We start from the raw sequence: 18241 nt of genomic DNA, 5'->3' as shown, positions 1-18241 counted from the left end.
CTTTCTGTGGACAGGCCAGTCTCTTTTCCAGGTCTCTGATGCTCCTTGCTTTTGTAATCCTGTCAGAGGCCTCTCACCAGGCAAGGATGGTGATCAGGGGTAGAGAAATTTGATGAAGTCAGTTCAGAAAATTCCACCATCATACCTTGTCACTCAGAGCCCTTTGCAAAACAGAACTGGCCAACTGGCCTCAGCAGTGGTAGCTCCTCAGTGGCTTTCCAGGCACCTGCCTCCTCACTTGGGGGCCAAGGGCTCCATTCTGAAACCAGGACTCACCACTGCAGTCTCAGGCATTCACCCTCTCTGGGCATTCAGCTCTAGAATGGCCGGCCCTTGGCCTTGCAGACAGACCTGAACCAGTCCTGTAACTGCAGGGCCTCAGCCCTGCCCAGCCCAGGTTCTGAAACCAAGACAGCCCCGTGTGCTCATTCCTCCAGCAGCTCAGAGAGCTGTAGGCTGTTCTAGGGGCAAAAGCTGGAGAGAGAGGGGCCATTGTCTGATACTTCCTGTCAGAGCTCAATGTTTTTTTTATTTTATGTTTTGAATATATCATATGGTTCAAGAAACTGACACTTACAAAACATTGCATCCTGGAAAATGTCCTTTTCTATCTGATCAGTTCTTATCCCTCACCCCAAAAAGGTAGCCACAGTTATTAATTTGTTATCTTCCTAGAGATTCTGCCCTCTCTTTCCCCCCTTTTGGCATACACAAGCAAATTGAATATATCTTTTCTCCCCACTCCCAACTCTTTTCCTATTTGCTCGATAGCATACCACATACACTCTGTACCTTGTGGTTTCAGTTAGCAGCAGATGTCAGAGATCTTGTCCTCATGGACATGAAGCATGTTATCCTTCTTCGCTGATGCTCACTGTACAAAATGTGCCACAGTGGTCCCTTGTAGATGGACAGTTAAGTTGTCTGCTATCTTTGCATTCAAACCATGTTGCTGTGGATAACTCCATGTCATGCTTGATTTTTTTTATGCTGAAAGTGAATTCCTGGAAGTGGAATTGCTGACTCAAAGGGTCAATGCATTGCTTGTGTGGACATATGTTGCCAGATGACTCTCTGCAGGGGGGCAGCCCAGTTCCTGCTTTCAGGGGCGACATGGAGAGAGTGCCTGTTCTCTAAGGCTCACCCAATGGGTTGTTTTCAAACTTTTGGATTCTTGCCATTTCTGAGAAAATTTCAAAAGATCAGTGTGGTTTTATTTGTATATTTCTTATGATTGATTGACATTGAGCATACTTTTCATATGTCTGTGAACTAAGCAGATAGTCTAAAGGTAGCTCTCTATTGCTAGGTTACAGTATCAGCCTTGCATTCTGGGAATAAGCCCCATTTGGTCATGGTGTACATTATTATTTTCACTGGCTGACGAATTCTGTTTGCTAAAATATTGACAGTTTTAATTGATAGTAAAGTGTGCAAAACTTAAATGTACACAACTGCACAAATCTAAAGTGTACAAGTACATATGTATTGTGTACATATGTATGTGTATAAAGGTATACATATACAATATATGTAAGAATCTGCACATGAAAAAAGTATGATTGGAAAGCTAAGAGATGAGAAAAATGGAATAGAAAAATACATGATTCATCCTCAAAAAGGCAGAAAGTGAGAAACAAAGAGATAGAATAGATGGAATGATTAGAAAATAAATAGCAGCATGGTAGAAGTTCATGCAACTCTGTCAGTAATTGTGTGATATATAAATACAAAACACTCCAATGAAAAGATTAAAGTAGACAGATTAAATAAAAGGACTTGAGACCCAAGTGTATACTGTTTGCAGTGAGCACACCTTAAATAGAAGAACAAAGTTAATATGAGAATAAAAGGATGGAAAAAGTTAAAACCATGCAATACTAGCAAAAATAAATTTGGTTGGCTGTCTTAATATTAGACAAACTATACTCTAAGGCAAGAACTATTACTAGTGAGAAAATGAGATGTTGTATTATGAGAACAGAGTTGATTCAACAAGAAAACCCAAGAATCTGTAATTTGTGTACACTGAATAACATTATTTTAAGATAGAAATAAAAGAAGAAACAAATCAATAGTCATAGCTGAGAGTCATGTGTTTTCCTACTCTGTTTTCTCATTATTAGCTTTTTAATTACACTTTTTTTGTGGGTGACTGCCCTAATGATTTCATTAGGCATCCCTGACTTACTCCCTTTGACCTTAGATTGGTACTTCTACCTCTGAAATGATGTAATAACCTTACAACAGTATAAGTCCATTCACTCCATCCCGCAGTTTGGGATATTGTTGTATAATTTTACCCTGATATATGTTACAAAGCTCAGAAGACATTATTGTTATTTGGGCTTCAGACAGAAAACACCCTTTTCTCTTTTCCCACATAGTTCTTCTTAGTGAAATTGTTCCTTCTTGAAGTTCCATGCTTCCATCTGGGAACATTTTCCTTTACTTGAAAAAACTTTAGTTTTTTAAAGTTTAGTGCTTTAGTATTTCATGTGGTGCTTTCTGCAGGGATGAATTAGCCCAGGATTTTTATTTTCTCCTGAAAATTATTATTTTGCCTTCATATCTAAGGGACCTTGTGAGAGATAATAGAGTTCCTGTTTGATAGTTTTTTTGTTCTTTAAGCAGTTTAAATATGTTGTTTAATTGTCTTGTGGCTTTCATGGTTTCTGTTGAAAAAGTCAAGAATCAGTTTTATACTATTGCTCCATTGAAAGTTAGGTGCATTATTTTTCTAGACACCTTTAAGATTTTCTCTTTGTATTTCATCTTCAACTGCTTAATTCAGATGCATCTTGATGCATTTTTCTTTTTTTTTTCTTTTTTTTACCTTCCTTTGGGTTCACTGAGACTCTGGGTCAATGAGTTGATGTCTTTCATCAGGATTAGACAATTCTTGGCCATTATCTCTTTAAATATTGCTTCTGCCCTTAATCCTTCATCCTTTCCTTTTTGACTCCAATTATGCATGTATTAGATCTTTGACTGTCTCATATATTACCTATGCTCTATTCTGTTCATCCATTCATTTTTCTCTTTGTGCTTTATATTGAATATTTCTATTGATCTCTTCTTTGAGTTTTTCGGTCCTGTCTTCTGCTGTACACAGTCTTTCAAAAACAAGTTCTTAATTTCAATCATTGTGTTTTCAGTTGTAGAATGTCTACTAGGTCATCTTCATGGATTCTAATGATTTCCTTTAACACATTTATCACATTTTTTAACTTTTTTAAAAATTATTTTTATTTATTTATTTTTTAGAGAAGAGAGAGAGAGGTTGAGAGAGAGAGAGGCAGAGAGAAGGGGGGGAGGAGCAGGAAGCACCAACTCCCATATGTGCCTTGACCAGGCAAGCCCAGGGTTTTGAACCGGTGACCTCAGCATTCCAAGTCGACGCTTGATCCACCGCGCCACCACAGGTCAGGCCTATCACATTTCTTTAGACTCAGAGAGGCTCCCACTGATATCTGCCACCAGCAAGGTTTGCCTTGCCATTCCATTAGGCTGATAAGGTGAAGAGCAGATGGCTTCAGCCTAATCAAGGGACTGAGTTGGGTTGGGATTGCATTCTGGTGCAGTAACATGCATTCCACCTCTGGTTTGCCCTGAAAGTTCTCTTTTGGAAGGTTTGAGGTCAGTAACCTCACCTAGTAAGTTAAAATGTGGCCAATGTCTGGAGGACAAGACTGGTAGGTGTTTTGCATGCCTGTCTGTCTGGTGGGACTAGAAGCACCTGCAAGACTGCTGGATATTTCACTCTTCCTGTCTAGACTGGCCTCCTGCCTTCAGGACCGTCCTAGAATTTAGCAAATACCTCATGGGGAACATCAGCCTGTATTTTGGGCTCCTTTAATTTCCAATCTATTGCACTAACCAAAGGATATGTTTGGTTTCTCTTTCCACAGAAAGTCCCTCTATTTGAGTCAAGCTGACATCAGCTCACATCCAGCCCATGACTCTCAGGTCATCTAGGATAAGCTCTTTCTCTTATGGAATTTTCGTTTGTCTGGTCCTTGTTTTCATGGTTCGCCACTGTCTTTAAAATACAATTATTTCAGATTTATCCAGTGGCTGTTATTGTTGTTACAGAGTGTTGATCTTTCTAATCTATTGTATTCTACTGGAAGCCCAAATACCCTGTTTGTCAATGTTTTAGTTTTGTTTGTTTATTGCTTCAATATCTATAAGTGAAACTTTTGAGTTTTTTTTAGTGCAGTTTATGGCAGGTTTTTATATTATGCATATTTCATAAAGAATATTTGAAAAATTTATTTAAAAAATGCTCTGGTACAGTTTAAATACCATTGAAATTACTACTCTTTAATGGGAGAACATGTTGGTCTGGAGCTTGGTGTTGAGAGCTGGCAGGAGACGCCTTTGGACTAGTTTCTTTGCTTCTCTGTTGTCAGTTCATGAGATTGTCCATCTCTTGAAGTCAGTTTTTTTGTTGTTGTTGTTGTTATTATTATTATTATTATTTGTATTTTCCTGAAGTTGGAAACGGGGAAGCAGTCAGACAGACTCCCGCATGTGCCCTACTGGGATCCACCCGGCATGCCCACCAGGGGGTGATGCTCTGCCCATCTGGGGTGTTGCTCTGTTGCAACCAGGGCCATTCTAGCGCCTGAGGCAGAGGCCATGGAGCCATTCTCAGAGCCTGGGCCAACTCTGCTCCAGTGGAGCCTTGGCTGCGGGAGGGGAAGAGAGAGACAGAGAGGAAGGAGAGAGGGAGGGGTGGAGAAGCAGATGGGTGCTTCTCCTGTGTGCCCTGGCCGGGAATCGAACCTGGGACTCCTGCATGCCAGGCCGATGCTTTACCACTGAGCCAACCGGCCAGGGCCCTCTTGAAGTCAGTTTTAACAAATTATGTTTCTATTATAGCACTGTCAATATAAATTCATGGGTGGGCAAAAGTGGGCTTACAGTTGTGAGTACGTGAGCTGAGCTTATTCTTGTATTATTATTTATTAATTATTGTATTATTTATTTGTGTGACAGCTATGAGTTCACTTTTGCCCACCTCTGTATAATACACACCATGAATAGAATGTAAAATTATCTAGTGGCCATATTTAAAAAGTAAAAGAAAGCAGGTAAAATTATTTGAAATAGTATTTTATGTAACCAAGGATATCTAAAATATTATCATGATCAATATTATTAACATATGATCAATAAAAATTATTAATGAAATATTATTTTTTGCTTTCTAAGCCTTCAAAATCCAGTGTGCATTTTACACTCACAGCATATCTCAGTCTAGAAGAGCCACACATTTAGGTGCTCAGTTTCCACATGTGGCCAGTGGCTACTGCCATAGAGCGCTCCATTCTAGTGCCACATCCTTCCCATCCATGTTTCCAAGTTATTTGAAAATTTATTTTTATAACAGTGGGCAAACTAATTTATATGATTTAATTTCTATGGTTTCCCTGGATGTTTAAATTAACTTAATCTTATTTTATATATTTGTTCTTTCTTCCCTCCTCTTGATTTTATTAGCTATAAGTTTATATATTTTATTTTTTGGAGAAAGGACTTTTAAATTTATTAATTAGTTGCCTAGTCCTCTGTTTTGTGATCATCACAGTCTAACTTATATGTTTAAATATTCCCCTGGCTATCCTATCTTTCTGTTCACTTTGATTTTTTTCTAACTTATTTATTATTTTGCCTTCTTCATTTATTTTTATTTTTTCTGTTTATTAATAAATGTACATAAGACTGCATTTCCACCTGGCATTGCTTTTGCCGGATTGTAATAGCTGAGGGCAGCATCTTCCTTATTCCCAATGTCTGTTATTCTGTGATCTCTGTTGGCATTATTTTTTTCTTTTGACTCAGCAGTTATTTGAGAGTGTTTAAAATTTTACAGCTAGTAAATGCCTTGTGTTTTTGGATTTTTGACATTAATTTCTACATTGTCATTAAAGAATGCCTTCTGTTTTTGTTATTTGGAAATTTTGAGGTTTGTTCTGTGGTAACTTGAAGATGTTCTCAGCTTTTCTTATTTATCATGTAATTTAGTTCTCCTTTAGACTTGTCAGTTGTTATTTTTTTTCCCACTTGCCTTGTAACGCTTTGAAGAATTATTTTTCTGTTTGTCTTGGTATTCTGTAGTTTCACTATGATGCATCTAGGTATACACTTACTTTAATTATCATTCTTAGATTTTGATATGCTTCTTTAACTGAGGGTTCTTATCTTCAAAACTGAGGAATTCTTAGCCACTACCTCTTCTTGTCCTTTTTCTTTTTTGAGAGAGAGAAGAGGGAAGGGTAGAGGGAGAGAGAGAGAAAGAGAAGCATCAACTTGTAGTTACACTTAGTTGTGTACCCTTTCATTGCTTCTCATACATGCCTTGAAGGGGGTTTGACGGGGCTTGGTCCAGCAACCTTGGGGTTGAGCCAAGGCCCTCAGGATCATGACAGCAACCCAGGATTAACTGGCAACCTCCTTCCTCCAGGAGGATGCTCTATCCACTGTGCCACCAGCCAGAGCTAATCATTACTTCTTGAATATTGCCCAAATGTTTTATTGAGTAGTTGCATAATCTTTCTTTTTATTAGAATTCCTCTTAGATGTATGTTGGTTTTTCCATTCAAATATTTGTTTCTTATATTCTCTCTAAATTTTCTAGCTCTTTACTTTTTGAAGCATGTTGGATGATTTCCTCTAATCTTCCAGTTCACTAATACTCTCCCCATCTGTAACAAATATACCATATCAATTGCATTTTCCTATAGAAAATGTGTGTTTCCTTCCTCAAACTTCTATGTAGTACTGGCAATATCCCTGTTTTATTTTCATGCCATTCTTATAGTTTAAAAACATCTATTTTTATACTGAGAACATGTTAAGTATCTCTTTTATCGTCCTATCATCTTTCATTCTTCATATGCATTTTTCCCATTATTAGCATCTGATTTTTCTTCAAGGCCATTCATTTCCTCATGCAGTTTGTTATTTCTTCAGTGTGGCTCACACGTTTATGGTAAGCACCATCTCCCTGGGTTTAGGAATCACCTTTAAAGAACAGGTGTGTTTTTTTCCCCCCTCTGCCAGGGCCCTTATTTTTTTTTTAAGTGTTAAACTACTTTTTACATTAGTATTGTGGCCTGAGGCCACTCTTCTAGGCAACTAGTGTGATTTACACTCCTTAATAATGCTGGCCTGGGTTTCTGGTTTCTAGTTTTAGTTTATTCCCCAAAGTCCACATAGATGACAAGCTTCCTTGTCACTTCTCCCACTGGTGGGCAGAATGTATCTCAACCTTGTTTCTGTGAACCTTTGAGAAAGACAATATCTACAGGAAAGGGCTCCTGGTGGCTAATTGTGCTCAAATTTTAAAAAGCAGAATCTAGCAGCCATGTCTACACAGGAGCTCTTACACAAATCACACTTCAGGGAGAATCCTACACTCAACTGCCTACTTCCCACACTGAGCTGCCTGCCTGCACTGTGTTTCTGCCATCTCAACCAGCCTTTATAAAGGAGTTTTTGGAATCCTATTTCAACTAATAGGACTAGGTGTTCTCTGTCCAATTATAGCAGCTCCATTCTGACCAATCAGGACAGTGCCTTTTGGACCAATCAAATTGAGAGGATTTGGAGTCCTTATTTGCATGAAGTTGAGCCAATCAGGGGCCAAGGGCTGTGACTCTTTCAATATAATCCAACTTAACACTCCACATGAAGATGTCTCACTGGAGCAGAACAGAGCAGAACAAACCAGGCAGCACAGAGCAGGCCGTCTAGTCAGAGAGGGGCCTAGTCCCTGGGCTGCTTTGTCCTTTGGCCTCCTAACAACTGAGCTGTTTTCACAGCCCTATTACAATTTCATAGCTGTATTACAGTTGAGCTATTTACACTGAATCAAGTTTCCTTCTTCACTGCACCCCAAATTGGGGATTTCTGTTGGCATTGAATTTGCACCAATGGCCACTGGTTGACATGTCTTAATTCAAGTCCAGAGCAGCGTTTTGTGAATCCCAGCCCATGTTTTAAGATCAGCTCTTACTCTGCATGCATGAGAGTCAGATCCACTTTTTCTCTATGTAAAATCTGCAACTTCCAGCTTGTAGCAAGTTCTAATTTTCCACAAATCCCTCACCTTGAGTTTCCATCATCACCTTCACTTTTCTTACCTTAGTGACTAATAATGTATACACTTTTTAATATTTTATCTAAAATTTTTATTCATTTAAAATGAGGAGGGATTTCCTGATATAGTGACCAGAATTCCATCAATAAGATTGGAAGAAAACATTAATTTTTTCTTTTACAAGAAGTCAAAGACAACTTTATTTTAGAGTAGAATTCAAAATTTGCCTGGGTTTTTAAGATGTTTGCTGGACACTAAATAAATGTTGCTGGAGGCAGAAGTTTGGGCCAATTTTCTTCATCCCCTGAGGTTACATGTTTGTTCTGTTTTGTCATCGGGGTACTTCTGTGGAAAAGTCTAAGAGCACTGCCCTGAGATGACCTTGACTGCTAAAACGGAAATCACTCTGTGGGCAAGTCCCTGACACGTAAATGGACACCCCAAGCTCGAGAGCACTTGCCTGGCTCAGTGGTCTGCATCCCTTATTTCGCCTACGCCTGCCTACCCTGAAATGTCAGGAAGCACATCTTTAAAAGTTATTATTACTCATGACAAAAAATTAAAACTCTACAGAAGACTGTAAAGTGGAAAGAAAATGCATCCCAACGAACTCACCCTTTGCCCACCCTCCTATAAGTCCCCACTACCAGCAGCCTCTTGTAGATCTTTCCAGAAATGTCCCAAGTGCAAATAAAATTTTTTTTCTCTTTTTAACACAAATGGAATTGTAGTATCCTTGTTCTTCAGGTCTTAAGTTTTTTATTTCTTAATATATTTTCCTATCAACGGGTGTAGTTTTACCCCATGGTTTCAGCAGCCCTAGTAGATTGCCCATATGTTAACAATCTTCTATGAATAGACACTGGGTTTATTTTTGCTATTTCCTGCTACACTTCAGGAGCGTACTATGCAGACATCCTTGTGTAAGTGTGTGAGCAGATTGATTTCCTGCAACACTTTAGGGAGTGTGCCGTGCAGACATCACTATGTTAGTGTGAGAGCAGATCTATAGGGAAAATGCTGGGTCAAAGCTTTGTACACTTAATAAACCTCTATCAGACAGGGTGGATTGCTCTCTAAAAACTCACCAGCCCTTTCCACTGTCACCAACAGTGGGAGGACTATGCAGTGAGCAGGACTTTAAGGAGTGTCCAAATTTGTCTCTTCTGCTTGACATCTCTGGGCATGCAAGGATGTCACCGTTTGACACCCCGTCAAGGACAGAAATCTGGTTATGGCTCAAGATCAGATTCTCATGGTTTCTGAAGAATGTAATTACTTGAATGGCTTCTAAGTTTCCAAATGGATCAGAGGCTGGGAAGGCAGAATAAAGGACAGTGGATGAAAAATACCTATAACCTGCCTGACTGGTGGTGGCTCAGTGGATAGAGTATAGACCTGGGATGCTGAGGTCCCCAGTTCAAACCCAGAGATCGCCGACTAGAATGAGAGCTTGTTGTCCTGAGCATGGGGTTGCCAGCTTGAGCACAGAATCTCTGGCTTGAGCATAGGATCACTGACATGAGCCCAAAGGTCACTGGGTTGGCTTGAGCACCCCTGTCAAGGCACATATGGGAAGCAATCAGAGAACAACTAAGATACCACAACTACAAGTTGATGCTTCTCATATTTCTCCTCCCTCGCTCTTCCTTGTCTATCTCTTGCTCAAAAAAAAAAAAAAAAAAAAGGAAAGAAAGGAAAGGAAAAAGAAAGAAAGAAAAATACCTATTCCTTGAACTCTATTAATTGTATTTATTTTTTGATAAATAAATAATATATTTCATTGTAAAGGAAGTGGAAACTATAAATACACACAAAGGAGTTAATAAAATTACACATGTGTTGGTAATTAAATAATCTTAATTATTCAAATAGTTAAATTATTTAATTATAGTGAAGTAGTGCTAATTATATAAAAATTATTTAGTATATTAATTTATTAAATAAAACTATTTTGTGTGGAGGTAATTGACATAAAGCAGTTAATAAAAATAATTCCAGCATGGAGACACACTGTACTTGGGGACATGGTCCTTCATTCTTGAAAACAAGTTGTTAAATAACTTGACTGTCTCTTCTGCATATACTGTGTGCACAGAAAGTTTGAAAGTAAAGACAACACAAATTTGCACCACACAAATTAGTTACCAGAATTTACAATGATCTCAATGATTTGTAATTCTCTTTTAACTTAACATTGCCCCTCTGATGAATTCTTATTTTGTGTTAGTTTTTGGAGACTGAATATTAGGAAATGATGTACCAGCATCCACTGAGCTAATCCAACTATCAGACATTTCAGTAATTCCCAACATTTTAGTGTCAAAAGCAACACTCTATTGAATGTTCTTGAGAGTATGGTACTGCCTTGTGCACTTCTTAAATTCTTTCCTCAGGATACCTTTTTGGACGTGGCATCACTGGTTCAAAGGTAATGTACATTTTTAAGTCTTGTTTGCTCTGCTTTTGCCAACTTGACCACTAGAAAGGTTGCATGAGTGTGTGTTGCCCTTACAGGAGTCCCCGGTAGCCATGACACTTCCACTGCAGCTACGTGGCATTTCTTTACCACTTTATAAAAAACAAAACAAAAAGAAACAAACACATTTTGTTTTTAAATTTTATTTATTACTAGTGAGTGGTAGCGTCTTTATGTTTTCGTAGACTATAAGTTTTATATTATGTGTGTGTTCATTTTCTTTTTTGAATTGATCTGTAAGAGTTTGTGATAAAATTAGGGCATCAAACCTTGGTTATATATGTTGCAAATAATATTCATCATTTTTCTGGAAATGTCTTGATAATTTTTTTAAATTTATTTTATTGATTTTAGAGCAAAGAAGTGGGTGTGGGGAGAAACATCGATCTGTCTTGTATGTGCCTTGACTGGGAATTGAACCCGTAACCTTTGCATATCAGGGTTATGCTCTAATCTAACCAACTGAGCTATTCATCCAGGACTTGATAATTTCTTTTGAAAAAGAGATCTGACATAGATTTGAGTCTGTCTGTCCCCCCCCCCCCATTCTGTGAAAGGGCCACAGAGTAGCAGTGCTCTTTCAGCAGGGGGCCTGAGCCCAGAGGCTGAGATCTGTGGGTGCCCTTGCCACAGGCTCGGTCAGCAGGTCTGGTCGTGGACAACTGTCATTCCACAGGATCTGCAGCAGGTGGGTGCTCCGGGCAAGGCTTGCTTGTCTGCTGCCTGGATGTCTTCTAACGCTTCTCTCTATGGGGTCCCCCTGCAGGCTGGCCCCTGAGCTGGTGGTCTGGGATGGAAGCTCTAGGGAACACCTTGCCATGGAGCATATAGTTTTCGGGTTCCAAGCAGGCCATGGTGCTATCCAGCTTTCTTCTTTGTTCTTACAGCTGCAAATTCAGCAGGCTGGAAAATGTCTCCCTGGATCTAAATGTCACTTCGGGCACTACAACCTTGGGTTTTGTCCGCATTCAAAGCCCGTGTGTCTTTAGTCAGCAGTCCTTGAGTGGCAGGGAATGCAAAGCTAGCTTTTTCCTTGGTGGGGTCATTATTAAAATACCTCGAATTCCTGCAGCCATTTTGATACCACAGAGAATGAAACCCACACCAAACGCAGAGAGGGAAAGAACCGGGTTCTTGTTGGCATCCTTGAACTGCTTATTCAACGGGCCCCAGAGGTCCCCTACAGGGAGTTTTTATTATATAACATGATACCTCCCTTTATTGGTTATGCTGATTCTAGTTGGGGTTTCTGTTATTTGTGGCCAGAGCCTCCCAGTGGAGGGAGCAGTTAGAATGCCAAACCCCGAGAAAGCTCCACCATGTCTCAGCACAGCCCAGGAGCAAGGTCTGAAAACGCACAGCAATGAGGCTCTTTTGCAAACCTTCCCTGAGATGATATTTCCTTCCTACTACTCCCCTGCTGCAAGCTAGTCCCCTCACCTCTGCCAAAGTTTTCACTCCCCTTGGCTCCCACTCCTCTGGGAAGTGTAGGGTAACCTCCTATCTGGGGCCCATCTCCCCTTCAGGCTCCCGTTTAAGAGGAAAGGTCAGGGCACAGCTCAGGAGTGGGGGCAGAGATCACTCATGGGGAGAATGGCTCACTTGTGGGGAGGCAAAGATGTCCAACCAGAGAAGATTTGGAGAAGATTGATTGTGTTGAATGCATTTGGTTTGTAACATCTCCTGTCTGGGAACCTTATGCAGCCTGAGACCCTGCTCCTGAGGGTTCTGAGAAAGCTGAGCAATGGAATTGGGGTGTTAGGGAGCTGGCCTGGTGGTCCTGTCCTCCAGAACCTGGTCCCTCTCCTTCTCCATGCCTTGTCCTCCTTGGAATTGACTCTGTCCTCCAGCTGGTTTCAAGATGGCAGCACCAACCTGAGAAATAACATCCTGAGAAGTGAGGGAGACTGCCCACTTAAAGCCACCCAACAAATGATGCCCTGGGGCCTTGGCATGCAATTAAAAGAAATGCTTAATCAAATCATGCCACTCGAAGTGAGCTGGACTGGAATGAGAAGGCCATGCAGCGCTGCCCACAGTGGAAATTTACCAGGTCCAAGCAGACACCCAATACTCCTAGGTTGTTTTGAAATAGATATCGTTGTGTTCTGTCAGGTCCTGAGGTCAGTTTGCAAATATTTAAAAACTTTTCCGCTAATGAGAATTGCTATAGGAGATTGCGCGCGTGCGCGCACGCACACACACACGCACACGCACACACCCACACCCCAACTCTCCTTGCCCCCAAAAGCTTCTGCGACATGGGTGGGAGAAGTGGAAAGCCCCAGCCAGCACCCCAGGCACCTCAATTATCTTGTCAGAGTGGCTGAGGCTTGTGAATCCCCTTGATCGTCCTCTGAGACAGCTCTCAATTTAAAAAAGTTTATTTATATTTCCCCCCCTCAAAAATGTCAGGACAAACTTTCCATTCATTATCAAAATATTCTTTTGCCACTAATTTCCCTTCTTGTTTAAAATAAACAGAGTAGCAAACCCTGTTGGCACTGTACTCCGAGTGCACTCTGCTGTAAACAAGGGAGGAATTCTCTCCACTGGTCCTGAAGGGCCCTCCTGAGAGAATTTCCTGTGCGTTCCGTCCCTGCGGGTCAGCTCCCTCTGGCATGGGGACAAGCAGGGACCAGCTTGCATGCAGGGACCAGGGGAGCATACCTGGAACAAGCTAGGGTTGATTGTCAAGGCCTTCAGGGCCCGGCTCTCATGATCCAACCTCAGTGTACCCAGCCAAAGATGCGGAGTCACGGGACTTGGACCCGGGGCTGGCTGCTGTGTGACCTTGAGCGGTCACTCACCTCTGCTGGCCTCGGTTTCCTCAGCCCTAAAATGCAGCCACAGGCTCTTGTGATCCCTGAGCTCCCTCCTGCGCTGACGTTCTAGGATTCAAATCTGCATGGTCTAAATGAGAATAAAGAGGGACTGTTCTCTTCTTCACACACACACACACACACACACACACACACACACACACATACACACACACACACACACACACAAAAATTAAGGTTTTAGGATTCAGGACTATGCTCTGAAGGAGTCTATGTGTGAGGCGAACATTTCATTTTCAAAAGGCAGGAGCCAAGAAGAGTTCGTCAGAAATCCATCTCGTCCAAGGTTTCCTTTCCAACAACACAATCAAGGCCTTTACCTTTTCTTTCCTCCTTTTCTTCCTCTTTAAAAGTGTGCAGAATCTCGGGACCTGGCCAGGTGGTTCGGTGAATAAAGCATTGAACTGGTACACCAGAGGTCACGGGTTCAATCCCCAGTCAGGGCACATAAAAGAAGAAATCAGTGAGTGCACAACTAAATGGAACAAGTGAGTAAAACAATAAATTGATGCTTCTCTCTCTCTTTTTCTCTCTGTCTCTTTCTCCCTTCCTTCCCTCCACCCCAGATCAATGGGGGGAGGGGGGGGGAAGCAAGCATGCAGAATGTATGGCATTTAAATACTGATGGGAAGGATGCAGAACAGAGAAGATATGAAAGATACAGGCCAGAGAGATGATAATTGGTAGCACTGGTAGCACAAGGCTCCCGAGGAAGCAAGAGAGATTCGTGAAGGGACTGGTCCTCAGTGCAGATTTAGGGATGGCTGTTCGCAGACTGGGTGGTGGACAGTTACTGCTCTTTTCTCAGCATGGTGGAAGGCAAGGTCACTCGCTGAGAGTGGAGGAAGGAGGACTGGTAGCCGACACAATGAGAATGGAGGAGGTCTGAAGTATAATGTGTGTGAAATTGGGGTCTAGATTGACCAGAGGTACCCATAGAGACTGGTGGCCAGGCAGTCCTGAGGGCAGAGGGGAGGTGGGTCTGTGCTGGCGGGTGGCAGGCGTTGAGATGGATGTTGATCATGGACACGGACCACAGTATGATGAAGTGGGGATGAACGAAGACTTAACTTGGTGGGATGGACACACAGTACGATGTACAGAGATATGTTGTAGAATCGGGCACCTGAAACCTGTATGATTATGTTAACCAGTGTCACCCCAATAAATTCAATTAGAAAAAGAAAGATGTTGAGAGTCATCTAGGGGTGGAATTTTGCCAGTTGGTTGGGCTGTGTAGACCAGGGTAGTCAACCTTTTCATACCTACCTCCCACTTTTGTATCTCTGTTAGTAGTAAAATTTTCTAACCGCCCACCAGTTCCACAGTAATGGTGATTTATAAAGTAGGGAAGTAAAGTGACCCCGTGGTGCCTGTGTCTGTGGCTTGTGTCTCCACTTTATAAAATTTATAAAGCAGAGTTACAGCCAGTTAAAGCAAATAATAATAATTACTTACCAAGTACTTTATGTCGGATTTTCGCTAATTTGGCAGAATAAATCTTTATAAAAACAACTTACTATAGTTAAAATCTATCTTTTTATTTATACTTTGGTTGCTCCACTACCACCCACCATGAAAGCTGGAACGCGCACTAGCGGGCGGTAGGGACCAGGTTGACTACCACTGGTGTAGACAGAAGAAGGGGATGTATAATATGTAGAATAATTAATGACTAGACCATTGCATCTACATAGGATAAAATGGAAGGTGAAGAGTAAAACTAATGGGTGGAATATTCGGAGGGTCACTGGACCAGAGGCCCCAGTGGGGCTGTGTAACGGATGCAGCGGATGTGAGGACAGGGGCGTGGGCACAGAGATTTCCACTGGAGGCTGCACTTGATTCTGTGCAGAAGGCTGATTGCTTGCACTAACAGAACCCGTGAGCCTGGGAGGGAGGCGCGTGGCCAGGGTGCACCTTGCTGTCTCCTGGGAGCACATGGGTGGCTGTGGACAGAAGAGCTGGGCCCACAGAAGGGGTGGGGGACCGTGTGAACAAGCTGAGCCCCGTGCTCTGGGCTGGGTCACTGTGTGGCCGTGAGGAGTGGGTGGGAGGGTCTCCAGGGTACCTGTAAGGTAAGAGACTCACGAAGTGTCAGCTGGAGGCCTGGAACCCAGAGCCACGTAGATGGAACACGCACAATGCGGGTCTCGAGCTTCGTGCTCTCGGAATGTGCAGGGAACCTCACAAGGAACGTGGCATGTGGATGGCAACCCTGCCTCCCCCTGGGAGCAGAGCGGAAGCCAGCAGAGCCTTGTAAGCCGAGACAGGGCTCTGGGAAGAAGAGGATCCCTGGAGATACAAGCCACAGACACAGGCGCCACGGGGTCACTTGTCAATGAAATGTTGGTTGTTTTTCTAAACTCTGAGAGATAAGATGTGGTGAAATCTTCCCTCAACTTGAGCCCTTTGGTATAAATATTTTTTTAAGTTGGCCCAGGCAAGGAGGAGAAGCCAGGTACACAAGCCCTGTTGCTCCACCCCTGGTGGCTGCTTTGTCTGGGACCCAGGTGGAACCGGGGGTCACCTGGAGCCCCCAAGGCCCCTCCAGACAGGACGCCTCCCTGAGGGCAAAGGAGAAGCTGCCAGAGGAAAGCCTCATGTCCATCTTTTAGTGATGGTTCGGGGAGCAGCCGACAGCACTGTCACTCCTCCAAGGTCAAACATGTCTGGGCAGCAGACCAGGCTGGCGAAGGTCGTCTGACCCAGGACACACTCAGATCTGCTGGAGCAAATCTAAGCTCTTGAGACTCACTCTCAGAACAGCCTCTCACCTGGGTACGTTTTCCTCTACTGTGGCCTCCCAGGAGCCTTGCCCCACCTGCTGCTTGTGGCCTGGGTGGATCTGTGCCAAGAGCACCCGAAGCTTTCTTCCAGTGGTAATCACAAGTTGACCTTGAGTGCACCCAGGTCGATGGGCCCTGGTCTGTGTGGTGGAAAATCCTCACCTGGCTGTCCTCATCCAACAGTGGTATCAGGCAGCCACACAGGGAGTGCCCAAATTAGCCAGAGCAGTGGATGTAATTTCCAGAGACACAGGCCACTGTGGACATTCCACAGGAAGGCCCTAAAATTATAGGTTCTATTGGACTACCAAGAACTGCCCCTGAAGAAGTGTGATCCTATATTTGAACTTAGCCCAGGATCAAATGGTCTAGATAGTCTGTCTTACTATAGTAGTTGGTTGTTTGGGGGATTGGCAAGTGTGACATCCTTGAGCTTGCCATCCTGATGACTGGAGTTTCCTTAAACTCCTAGAGAGAGTGTGTTCTCTCTCCCTCTGCAGATAGACTTACACGGAGAGCCATGCCGAAGGGACTTCAGGCTCCCAGTGTCACATATTTAAATATTCTGTGTCCAAGAAAGAAGGCATTGCTCAAATTCTTCACATGTGGGATTTAAGTCAGGGCCCCAGGGACACTTCAATATGAAGTATTAGAATGTGAGCTTGCTAGGGCTGCTGTGAAGTACAGTAGACTGTGTGGCTTGAACAAGAGAAGTGTCTCTCAGTTCCAGAGATGGAAAGTTTGAGATCACTGTGTCCACAGGATTGGTTCCTCCCGTGGCTGTGAGGGAGACTCTGTCCCAGAGTCTGGTGGTCAGCAGGCAGCCGTTGGCATGCTTGGCTTGTAGACTCATCACTGATTTCTGCCTTCAACTTCAAATGGTGTTGTGTGTGTGTGTGTGTGTGTGTGTGTGTGTGTGTGTGTATCCAAATTTCCCCTTTTTATAAGGACACCAGTCATATTGGGTTAGAGTCCACACTAATGACCTTTTAACTTGATCATCTCTATAAAGACCCAATCTCCAAATAAGGTCACATTTGGAGGTGCTGGACTCTGACATATCCTTTTTGAGGACACCACCATTCAACCCATAACAATTAGCAAAGCTCTTTTTTCCTTACTTTTTAGATAAACATAACTGGAGCTAGAAGTTCTAACAGTTTCTGGCATTCTACTGGGCAGTGGTCTGATGCACACATGGGCCATGTGAACGATTTTTGAAGACTGTACCTCATCTGTTCTGTCTTTCTTCCTCTTCCTCCACAATCCCAACCCCCAGTTCTCACTGGGACAGGGAGTATATGGGTATGGAGAGGACCAGGCCTTCAGGATACCCACTTGGAGTTCTTTACAAGGTTAGTTTAATGATGGCTTTCTGATATCAAGATGACCAAGTGAGCCACCAGTAAGCCATGTGTCCCATGTCCCAAGGCTGAGAAATAAGAGAAAAAACAGTTTTAAGTAAAGGCATGACAGCATTCAAAGTGAGAAAGGGCAAGTTTAGTGGTTCTTCGAAATGTTAAAACCTAGTATTACCATATGACTCAGCTATTCCACTGTTCAGTGTCAATCTAAGAGAGCTGAAATGAAAACTTGTACACGAGTGTCCATAGTAGCACAATTCACAATAGCTGGAAGGTGGAAACAACCCAAGTGTCTCTCAACTGATGATGGATAAACAAAATTTGGTCTACTCACATAGTGGAATATTACTCGGCCATGAAAAGATATGAAGGCTGAATCTTGAAGACATTACACTATGTGAAAGAAGCCAGGCACAAAAGTTCACATATTGTTGATTTTGTTTATATGAAAGTCCTGAATAGGTCGATGTATAAAGCCAGAAAGCAGATCAGTGGTTGCCAGGGGCAGGGAGAGGGGCAAATAGGCAGTGGTTGCTTAATGGGGTGGGTTTTCTTTTATGGAAGAAAATGGTTTGGAACCAGATGGGGGGGGGTGGCAGCACAAGGCTGTGAATGTCATAGATGTCACAGAACTGTATACTTTAAAATGTTTAGGT

The sequence above is a fragment of the Saccopteryx leptura genome, chromosome 2 (assembly GCF_036850995.1).
Source record: "Saccopteryx leptura isolate mSacLep1 chromosome 2, mSacLep1_pri_phased_curated, whole genome shotgun sequence".
Taxonomy (NCBI): Eukaryota; Metazoa; Chordata; class Mammalia; order Chiroptera; family Emballonuridae; genus Saccopteryx; species Saccopteryx leptura.
The sequence above is the reverse complement of the archived record's forward strand: the minus strand, read 5'-3'. Positions refer to the sequence as shown.